Here is an 11040-nt window from a genome sequence, read left to right on the forward strand (position 1 = left end):
CTCACTCACATACACACACACATATGCTCACTCTCTCTTTCTCTCTCTCTCTCTCTCTCTCACACACACACACACACACACACGATCACACACATAGAGACTCACATACACACACAGTCTCACTCTCACACACACCAGAGGCGGCGGCAGGAAAATTCGTCTGGGGGGGGGCGAAGTTTTCCTAACAGAATTTTGCGGCTCACGCTTACGTAGCGCAAAAGGCGCTACCCGTCGCACCGTTGGCGCGACCACGCTAGGGGGGTCCGGGGGCATGCCATACCTTTAATAGCCATACCTTGGTCATACCTTGGTCATACCTTGGCTATACCTTGGCCATACCTTGGCCATACCTTGGCCAAATCTTGGCCATACCTTGGTCATACTTTGGTCATACCTTGGTCATACCTCGGCCATACCTTGGTCATACCTTGGTCATACCTCGGCCATACCTTGGTCATACCTTGGTCATACCTTGGCCAAATCTTGGCCATAACGGTCGCGGAAGAACTGGGGTGTGCACCGTTACCCATAGTTATAGCCAATAATATAGCTATACCTTGGTCATACCTTGGTCACACCTTGGTCATACCTTGGTCATACCTTGGTCATACCTAGGTCATACCTTGGTCATACCTTGGTCATACCTTGGTCATACCTTGGTCATACCTTGGCCAAATCTTGGCCATACCGGTCGCGGAAGAACTGGGGTGTTACCCATAGTTATAGCCATACCTTTAATAGCCATACCTTGGTCATACCTTGGTCATACCTTGGTCATACCTTGGTCATACCTCGGTCATACCTTGGCCATACATTGGCCATCCCTTGCTCATACCTTGATCATACCTTGGTCATACCTTGGACATACCTTGGTCATACCTTGGCCATACCTTGGTCATACCTTGGTCATACCTTGGTCATACCTTGGCCATACCGGTCGCGGAAGAACTGGGTTGTGCACCGTTACCCATAGTCATAGCCATACCTTAAATAGCCATACCTTGGTCATACCTTGGTCATACCTTGGTCATACCTTGGCCATACCTTGGTCATACCTTGGTCATACCTTGGTCATACCTTGGCCATACCGGTCGCGGAAGAACTGGGTTGTGCACCGTTACCCATAGTCATAGCCATACCTTAAATAGCCATACCTTGGTCATACCTTGGTCATACCTTGGTCATACCTTGGTCATACCTTGGCCATACCTTGGTCATACCTTGGTCATACCTTGGTCATACCTTGGTCATACCTTGGCCATACGTTGGTCATACCTTTGCCATACCTTGGTCATACCTTGGCCATACCTTGGCCATACCTTGATCATACCTTGGTCATACCTTGGTCATACCTTGGTCATACCTTGGCCAAATCTTGGCCATACCGGTCGCGGAAGAACTTGGTTGTGCACTGTTACCCATAGTCATAGCCATACCTTTTTAAATAGCCATACCTTGGTCATACCTTGGTCATGCCTTGGCCATACCTTGGTCATACCTTGGTCATACCTTGGTCATACCTTGGCCATACCTTGGTCATACCTTGGACATACGTTGGTCATACCTTTGCCATACCTTGGCCATACCTTGGCCAAATCTTGGCCATACCTTGGCCATACCTTGGTCATACCTTGGTCATACCTTGGTCATACCTTGGTCATACCTAGGCCATACTTTGATCATACCTTGGCCAAATCTTGGCTATACCGGTCGCGGAAGAACTGGGGTGTGCACCCTTACCCATAGTCATAGCCATACCTTTAATAGCCATACCTTGGTCATACCTTGGTCATACCTTGGTCATACCTTGGCCATACCTTGGCCATACCTTGGCCATACCTTGGTCGTACCTTGGTCATACCTTGGTCATACCTTGCTCATACCTTGGCCATACCTTGGTCATACCTAGTCATACCTTGGTCATACCTTGGTCATACCTTGGTCATACCTTGGTCATACCTTGATCATACCTTGGTCATACCTTGATCATACCTTGGCCATACCTTGGACATACCTTGGTCATACTTTGGTCATACCTTGGTCATACCTTGGTCATACATTGGTCATACCTTGATCATACCTTGGTCATACCTTGATCATACCTTTGCCATACCTTGGCCATACCTTGGTCATACCTTGGTCATACCTTGGTCATACCTTGGCCAAATCTTGGCCATACCGGTCGCGGAAAAACTGGGGTGTGCACCGTTACCCATAGTCATAGCCATACCTTTAATAGCCATACCTTGGTCATACCTTGGCCATACCTTGGCTATACCTTGGCTATGCAATTCAACATTGTTCAACCTTTCCTGTCCTTATTAATTGTTATGTTGTAAAAAGATCTAAAACAGTACATATATGGGCACAAAGAATGCCCACATGCATACAATGTACTCTAAAACTAGACAAAAAAAATTCATATGCTCTTGATCACTACAAACAAATACACAGTTTATGCATAATTATGAATGGTTCATATAAAGTACATTTGACTTTTACAGCAAAACATTGTTTACAATGTACAGCAGAGCTACATTAGGTATGCCATATCAAACAATATCTGAGATGCTTAGATTAGTCACTTCCACAAACAAATACACATTTCATATACATGTATATCAATACTAACTACTGGTCCATCCAAAGTATATTCAACTTTTATCATGAACTACATTCATGTATCTTTTGATGACACATCGTGATTCAGATTTGAGATATCATTGGTGCCCTCGTTGTCATTTTCATAGGCGATGTTGGGTTGCCCCCCTTAATTGTTCCGAAGTGCCTGGTTGACAGTGTCAGCTGTTGCTGAAGCACTGATAGCAATATCCCGTGCGTTGAGTGGTAGATAGACATACCTGCAGTTACAAATCTCTTTTGGTCTGCGCATATTCATCAAGAAATTACGGCATATTTGTAATCATAATTAGAAAAAATTATAGCATGGAATGGATCTTATGCAACCAGGTCCCTAACATCCAGACAGCAGTCAGTTTTTGTACTTCATCCCAACAAAACAAAATAATGTTTTAGTGTGTATGTCAATCTTTATCCCTCTCTCTCTCTCTCTCTCTCTCACTCTCTCTTTTTCTCTCACTTCCTGTCTGTCTCTCTCTCTGCGTGTGTAGTATGTCTGTCTGTATGTGCGTGTGTTACTGATGATTACATAGCATTTATTGGTTAGCCTTAGGGTGTGCCTTAACGCCTCATGCTGTATTGCTTTAACTAAAAAAGGATGTGCTCATCATATCTATGAAAGTTTGTCGATAAAAGCTCTGACATACGTTGTATAATTGCAAACTGAAGGATATCTTGGACAACGGTGTAGGTGCTTCACAAAATTCAACTGTCTTCTTCCAAAAAGGCTGCCTCATATCAAACACAGCTGTTGTTTCAAAGCCTGAAAATTTTGTTTTATCCAATGTATGACGACCAATGAGACATCGACGTAGCACTTTAAGACATTATGCATTTCCAAGGATACGTTTGTTTGTTTAAAGTTGAATATAATTAATGCGGTAGCTTTGATGCCAAATGTCTCAATATCTTAAACTTACTTCAACTCCCGGTAGACATTGTCATCTCCATCTGGTCGTCCTTCAATTTCGCCTTGACTTTGTAGCTCTGTTTGAAACAAGAAATTGAATACATCATATCTCATCATGATAATGCGATAGGCATAGCATTATCATACACTACAACAGTTATGCATAGCATGTGCTATTAGCCGGATGTCATTGCCATCTTTTTATGGACTATACAGTCATGTACCTCAATAATATTAGCAAAGGGGTAAAGCTGCTTCCGAGAGTAACTAAGGAATTTAAAGAAAAAAATATCAAACAGAAAAGCTTAATCACATCGCCACATTGCACATCAAATTTAGAACATTCTAATCTTATACTGTAAAGATAAAAAAAAAAAATTCACACTTCACACCTGCACGCATCGAGTAGCGCATCTTCTTGGGTGCCTCTTGACAACAGTCCGTTGGTTGCACTATCCGACTCCCATCCCCTGTATTCCATAACGGGGGACGGTTCGCAACAGGCGGTGGAGGTGGCGAGTCTACCTCGACGTTCGTACCATTCCCTTCGGCGTAAGCATAGTCCTTCGTCCCTGGTAAGAAGTTGTATTGATGTGCAGTGAAGGCCGGTGTCGTTAGGTGCGCTGTTGACATGTCCTTCATACGGCGACGCATTGATACCAATTTCACAACTAGCCCTAGGGTTATCACAAGCAACAGCCCAGCAAAGCCACTAACCCCAAAAAGGATATAACGTTGGTTATCCAAGTCAGTCTCGAGCTTGTGTTTTTCTATTTCATCGCATGGTGGCGTGATTGAGAAGGACGGCGATGTAGCTATCGGGGAGACAGCTGTTGCGGGTGTTGAATTTCGCATAGTCGAGATTCTCGACGATGTAGTTCCTGGACAAAAAATTGATGTGTCTGCAAAGGTAGACCATACGAAAGTGTAAATGATGTGAACATATACTAAAAATTACACATGTACCATCCTTTATCCGGAAGTTCAGCCTTTAACGGTTAATGTTCTGTTACGATGGAATAGCTAGTTCATCATCTTGGGCATAAACATGTAAGGTTACTTAATAAGATATCGATAAACTAGGAGAACTTACAGGAGCATGTGATCTTGACCTCAGGTGCTGGTTGAAAGTAGTGACCATTATAGATATGCCAAGTTGACGTGATTTGCTCGGCAACAAGATTGCTATCAGATGCAAAGAGCGCAATAAGAATACTGCCGACTTTTGGTCCTATGAACCAGTGACATAGTGACGAGCCATCACCGAAGCAGTAGAGAAAGTCATTTGTTGTGTCGCTGGCGTATACTGGGCGTCCTTCGTTGGTAAAGTTAAGCCTTGTATAGGTAGTCATCAGTGAAGTTAGATATGTGGTGGATCCAGAAAGTCGGATGGTGTTACAGCCAGGAACGCAATCTATATAAAATTTTGAAATATACAATTATTGTGTGAGAAGAATATTTGAAGTAGGTAAACTGTTACACCGTTATCACTGGCAATTAACAACTGTTATGTATATATCTACCCCGTTATACGTTTCGGACCACATCGTAAAAAAGGCGCGTATTGAAAGTGCTTGACGTTTGTGATTGCATCTGTAACTGAGCGACACCTAGCGCTGCAGTACAATGTGAACCAGTGAAGAAGGTGACATGCGGTCAAAGGGTTGTCAAAAAGTCTCTTTAGCAAGTCTGTGAAAACCTCGCCTTGTCTCGGCACTCGTTTTTCAGTGCTGAATGTTCGTCAGCACTCGGTTTTTAGTACTGAATGTTCGTCAGCACTCGGTTTTTAGTGCTGAATGTTCGTCAGCACTCAGTTTCCAGGGCGGACGCCGGCTTTTCCAGCACTGAAAATCCAGTGCTGAAGCCATCTTCAGCACTGGAACCGAGTGCTGAAAAAGACGGGCGAGGTTTTCGTAGTTTTGCGTCTCTTTATTCATTGACCTATCAACCTGATGAAACTATTCAAGGATTAACTTAAAAAGTAAGTAGACTACGATAAGAAGGCTATAATAATCAGATTATGATAAGTAGATAATAATCTCCTCGTAAGCAGATTAAAAGTCAGTAGTTTGTTCAATAATCATCTATAAGTACCGGGTAAGAGTCGGGTCAGAGATAGCGTGATTCTTAACAGACACTGCCATCGCAAAACGGAATCTTTACGCAGGCTTTAAGGTAAGCTTAACGATTGAATTTCGTGCAGTGTCAACGTTTGCTACAATGAGTGCTTGTACCTTGTGTTGCCGTGAAAGCCGTAGGTGCATCATCATCATCATCATCATCAGCATCATCGGTCGGCTGCAGCGCAGGCGACTGCAAGCTTCCTCCAGTTCCGTTTATCGGCAGCGAGTTGTCGGAACTGCCTGGGGATGCAGCGGTCGTTTGAGGTTGTGCTTTTGTGGTTGTTGCAGCAACTGTTTAGAGAGATAAAAGACAATGTAAAATACTGTAGGAAATGTGTGATTTACCGACGTCGATGAATGCCTGGTAAGTCCATGGTCTGGTATTGGTTGTTTTTGCATTTGATGCTTTACTTAGAAGTAGGCAAACACTATTATACAGATATATGTATCGTATTCGCACAAACAAGGTTTGACAGGGTTTTGATGAAATTAATGTCCCTTTTACACAAGGTTTTTGAAAACTGCCACCCAGTTCGGAAATAGCCATTTTGAACCTCTATAGATATGCTAGAGAAAATTCACACTTGAAAAGAGATAATCCCGAATGGCTAACGGAAGTGCGTGTCTGACTAATACAACATTAAAGATAAGTAAAAAGTTTGCAGTTTCCTTTCTGTTCCCACAGGAAATCTACTTGAAAAGCGTATCACGGAAGGAATTCCTCTTAGGCATATTGCTGTAACTGATATACCTTTCATGGGCAGGTTGATCATTGCTTTTACCGGATACCTGCAACTAACACTGTGCCAGGTTGTTTGGAAAATAGACCCTCAAGGTCTCTCCATACACAGGAGTGAACAACAACTTCCCACAAAACTGTTGACGTTGCCATTACATGTAGTTGCATCTAACATATTGTATCAATATCACAATTGTATGAACGTAACAGTTTGAACTTTGAGTACAAAATCATTACCCCAAACGTTAGCAGGAGGTTATGTGTAAAATACGTCTCTAAATGGCAACTGTTGACATTGCCACGGAACTATATTTATATTGCATCAATGTTAACTCTAGATTACCACTGTAAGCCCTTAGGACAGGAATAAGCGGGGTATGATGAACCTCAAAGTCTATGTCAAGTTCAACTCAGTCCCAGATGAAGGCTTTTCTTATGATGTTACCCCTTTATGTCTTGCATTGTGTTTATGTATTTTATGTATCTCCACTTCTCTTTTTGTTCCAATGAAAGTGTTTTAGACGTTCAAATGTTAAGTTATAAATTGTAATAAAGGGAACGAAGAAAGTCGTCTTAAATGCCTGTTTCAAGGGTAAAAAATCGATAGCCTGAGAGGATTCGAATTCTGGACCTCTGGGTTCTGGGCCAAACACCCGGCAGTTATGCCACACGACGCCACAACGATAGAACCTCTTCTCAAACGCTAACCTGGAATCCAGTCTAATTGTGGCACGGCCTACCGTAGTTAGTGCAGGCTTTGTACGGGGCGAGTGCAGCTCTCAGCCGCAGGGGTAATCGGCCACGCCTGGTAGGATTTCCACGGGGTTAGACTTTGGCCTAGTGGGACATTTAGCCGGACGGCAATTAACTCCCATTGGGCTAAGTCTAACCGCGTGAAAATTGTACCGGGTGTAAATGATTACCCCGGCGGCTGAGAGCTACACTGGCCCCGCAGAGAGCCTACACTAACTACGGTTGGCCGTGCCACAAGGAGGCTGGATTCCAGGTTACTCAAACCCCTCAAAATAGCCTTCTTTCTGCTCAGCAGCCATTGTTGCCCCAAACACGTTCTGGTGCCATTTTGATTTTGAAAGATATTTGTCTGTCAACAGCATGAAAATTGACTACATTTAGCACCTTATTGTTGCCAAATGAGCCTACATCCTGCTCAAGAGGTACACAGAAAATTTAAGACCTTGTTGGAAAGAAAGAATTTAGACTTACCACACATGAAAACCACCAACTTGACCATGAGATGTATGGAAAACATCTTGAGTCACGCTCCTTAGTTTGTCGGTGAGATGTTAGTGTCCAGAAACAGGAGGAAACCGACAACGGCTTAAGGAAACGACGTCATTACATTTATATTGTAGTAGAGGACCATCACAAATTCCAATGTCTTTGCTGTCCAGAATCTATTTCAGGCGTCTCTGTGTGGAAACATTTGGCAAATAGAGAAGGTTTGGCAAATGGATATTGCTTCGGTACAAATATGTTACTTTGAGATTATCCCTGAAGAATGGCAGGGGTACGTTAGTCAAGATCGGGTTACGTAGGGGGCGTACTATGTGGTGAGAGAGTCTTCAATCTTGTCCACGTCATTGACTTTGGGCTTGTTGAATACATGTATGTGTAGGGCTGAGTACCAGTACGGTGTACCGATACAAAACCGGTTTTCTTATTGGACCGGTCCAGAAAAACCGGACCTGAAAAAATTAGGTAGACCGGATGTTGGACCTATTGGAAAATGATTGGAGAATGAGTATATGATCGGGCATTAACGCGTTTTGGGGCTTACCGGTCGACGAAAATAACAAGTGCGAAGTAGAGTAGTGTCTATAGTCATTTCTACCAAGTTTTACAATCAATCGTACAGAGGCAGTTAGCCTTGTAGGATTCTATATAACGCCAGTGGGAGTCCAACACTCCACAAAACAGATTTCTTTGTTGCGAAATGGACCATTGTTGGAGTATCGTCTATTCACAAGTTTTCACATACTGAATCAGGTCCAGGTTCAGGTCCGGACCTGGACCTGAATCTTCTGTACCGGTACCCACCCCTATGTATGTGTATGTCTCTTATTGATAACAGTTGATCTGTGTCTCATCCGGCTTTCCTCTCTTTTTGGACGTCATGTTTACTTTACGATTGGGGCATCTTCTCTGGAATAGTTTTAAAGAACGCTTGCAGATAGATGTGCAAAAGTTAGGTGTGACGGATCGTTCAGTGTAATATAACCAGCTGCTGCCGCACCGCGTGCCTGCGAAGCTGGTGTGTTACGCCGAATGGCGGTTATACCGGCTATATAGATACAGATACAGATACAATTCAACTAATAGCTTCTCTTCCTCCCAAATAATGATAATACTTGCCTTAAACCCTGTAGGACACGATATACCGTATGATATGAAATATAAACTGGTATTCTTTATCTTACTTTCAACATCTGATGTTCATACCACTTAGTATATCCCGTTGATATTGAATACGAAAATAAGACAGGCAGATAATACAACTTATACCAAGATATATTTTTCTTCAAAATATCTATTTTACATCGGTCAAGTCAACATACATTTTCAGGTACGTTATATGTTAGACGCACCCACGTCAAGAAATAACGGAAATAACTTGTCCGTAATGTACATTTTAATTGGTATATCAGTTACCGTTTCATAGTACATGTAGTGATCTCTTCTCTTTACTAGTATCAAAAATCAGAAGCACACACATGAAAAAGGACAAACTAATATCCATATAGAGCCTAACTACATATTCATATCTGCTTAATTTGCGTAGCTTTCAAGTTGATTGCTTTATGATCATAATATCATATGGTATCATATGAAGTGGAAATATGTTTTACAATTTTACGCTACAAGATATACACCACTGAAAAAATATTTTTGTATAAAATTTGTTTTTGGAAAACACAAGATAGATACTGATAGATTGTTTTCCATATTTTTGTTAAGCACAAAATAGACAGTGTAACAAACTCATTTTTGCCTTTGTTTTTTTAAACACAAAATACACTATAACAAACGTGATTTCTTTTTTTTTCTTGCTAACAGCATTCTGTTCAGCCTGTTCTTGTCATACTTATATTTATATTCTTTATCAACACTCAAAGACCATGGGGCATACAAACTGCAAAATATTACAAGGCTTAGACGATATCTAGTATACAAACGCATATCAAACCTTCTTGCTTAAACACAGACACGCACAAAACGATAACCCAGCAAATTGAAAAATGACAGTGGTGATCACTATTAGTTGCAAAATAATGCACAAATGCCACCAAACATGACATCTATCAAAATAAGCATTTTTATCGACTATATCCGTGTCTCTGTTGGCAGCACATCGTAATCAGGAGCTGGTATGTCTTTAGTGTACACTTGACTCCGCCTGTTCATTTTGTCATTTTGATAGGGGTTGTTGGGTTGTCCTCGCTGGTTGTTTTGACGTGCCTGATTGGCAGGCTTCAGGTACCCATACTTATCGGCAATTGCAGTTTCAGCCATTGGAGAAGCAGCATTAGTGGTATCTCGTGTGTTAAGTTGTAGATAACCATATCTGAAATCAGAAGGCATATATTGTTATTATACGTTAAATCCGTTACTAATGAAATTGCAAAGAATGACTTTTATATATCCTGTGATAAAAATTCCGGTATCGCATTAGAAAATTCACCCTGCAGACGGTAAAAAGTTTGGGATGTTGGGATAGGGAAAAGGGCTACGAATACGTAATGTAGAGTAGTGTCTTGGCGTATTGAAAGGCAGGAAAGGCAGAGCCCATCTCTCTCCTTCCATCGTCTTTTACTTCCCCAACCGAAGTTAGTTTCCCTTTCTTACATGTACACATTGGTCAAGTTAGGAGAGTGCCTTTCCATTGGGCACAATATCAGATATCGTATATTACAATACCGTAACTTGGCAGGAGTTAGTCCTTTTCCGACTATCTTGCAGTTACGCTACGTGACTTCACAACACTACAGTACTTTGAATCTCAAGTGGGCTGGAGGAATGCAACAGGATAACGGTGCTACGCTTGCTACGTTGGGCACACGCACATGGATGGAGCAGACTTACTTCTGCTCTCGGTAGATGCTTTTTTCTGGAGCGATCGTCTGCTGTTCGACCTTAGATTCGGTTCTGTCGCTGCATCTCTGTTTTGATAAAAAGAATAACAAATGTCATCTTACCGGTGTGACAGCGATCTCGCCCCCCCGTGATCTCGCCCCCCCGGGGGCGAAATCACTAGCGATCTCGCCCCCCCGGGGCGAAATCGCTAGCGATCTCGCCCTCCCCGGCTAGTGATCTCGCCCCCTACCTCGCCCCCCTTTAGCGATTTCGCCCCCCCCCAAAAAAACGGGTTTACATGACATTTTAGAAGTTGATTGGTATAAATCACAAAATGCAGTTTCAGAATGATATAAGTACACGAGTTTGATACATAACTCCATTCATAGTATCAATAGTAACGTAATTACATGGTAATAAGATAGTTGAACTTGTTTCAGACGAGGAGGGTTGGGTCCCTTGTATTCCCATTATTGCATATACCTGTGTCTTGACATAAGATGTATTTCATTGTATTCACCTGGGTGTCGTGTTAC

At 42.3% G+C, this 11040-nt stretch overlaps 1 long non-coding RNA gene across 1 annotated transcript; it reads right to left on the reverse strand.

The window, feature by feature from the left end:
* Positions 1-3529: 3529 nt before the first annotated feature.
* On the reverse strand, positions 3530-4889 carry LOC118428121. The gene is made up of 3 exons (XR_004832607.1): positions 4644-4889; positions 3943-4452; positions 3530-3627 (listed from the first exon to the last, which is right to left on the reverse strand). It is a non-coding gene; the product is annotated as an uncharacterized LOC118428121 (long non-coding RNA).
* Positions 4890-11040: the final 6151 nt, after the last annotated feature.

Source organism: Branchiostoma floridae, chromosome 12 (assembly GCF_000003815.2).
Source record: "Branchiostoma floridae strain S238N-H82 chromosome 12, Bfl_VNyyK, whole genome shotgun sequence".
Taxonomy (NCBI): Eukaryota; Metazoa; Chordata; class Leptocardii; order Amphioxiformes; family Branchiostomatidae; genus Branchiostoma; species Branchiostoma floridae.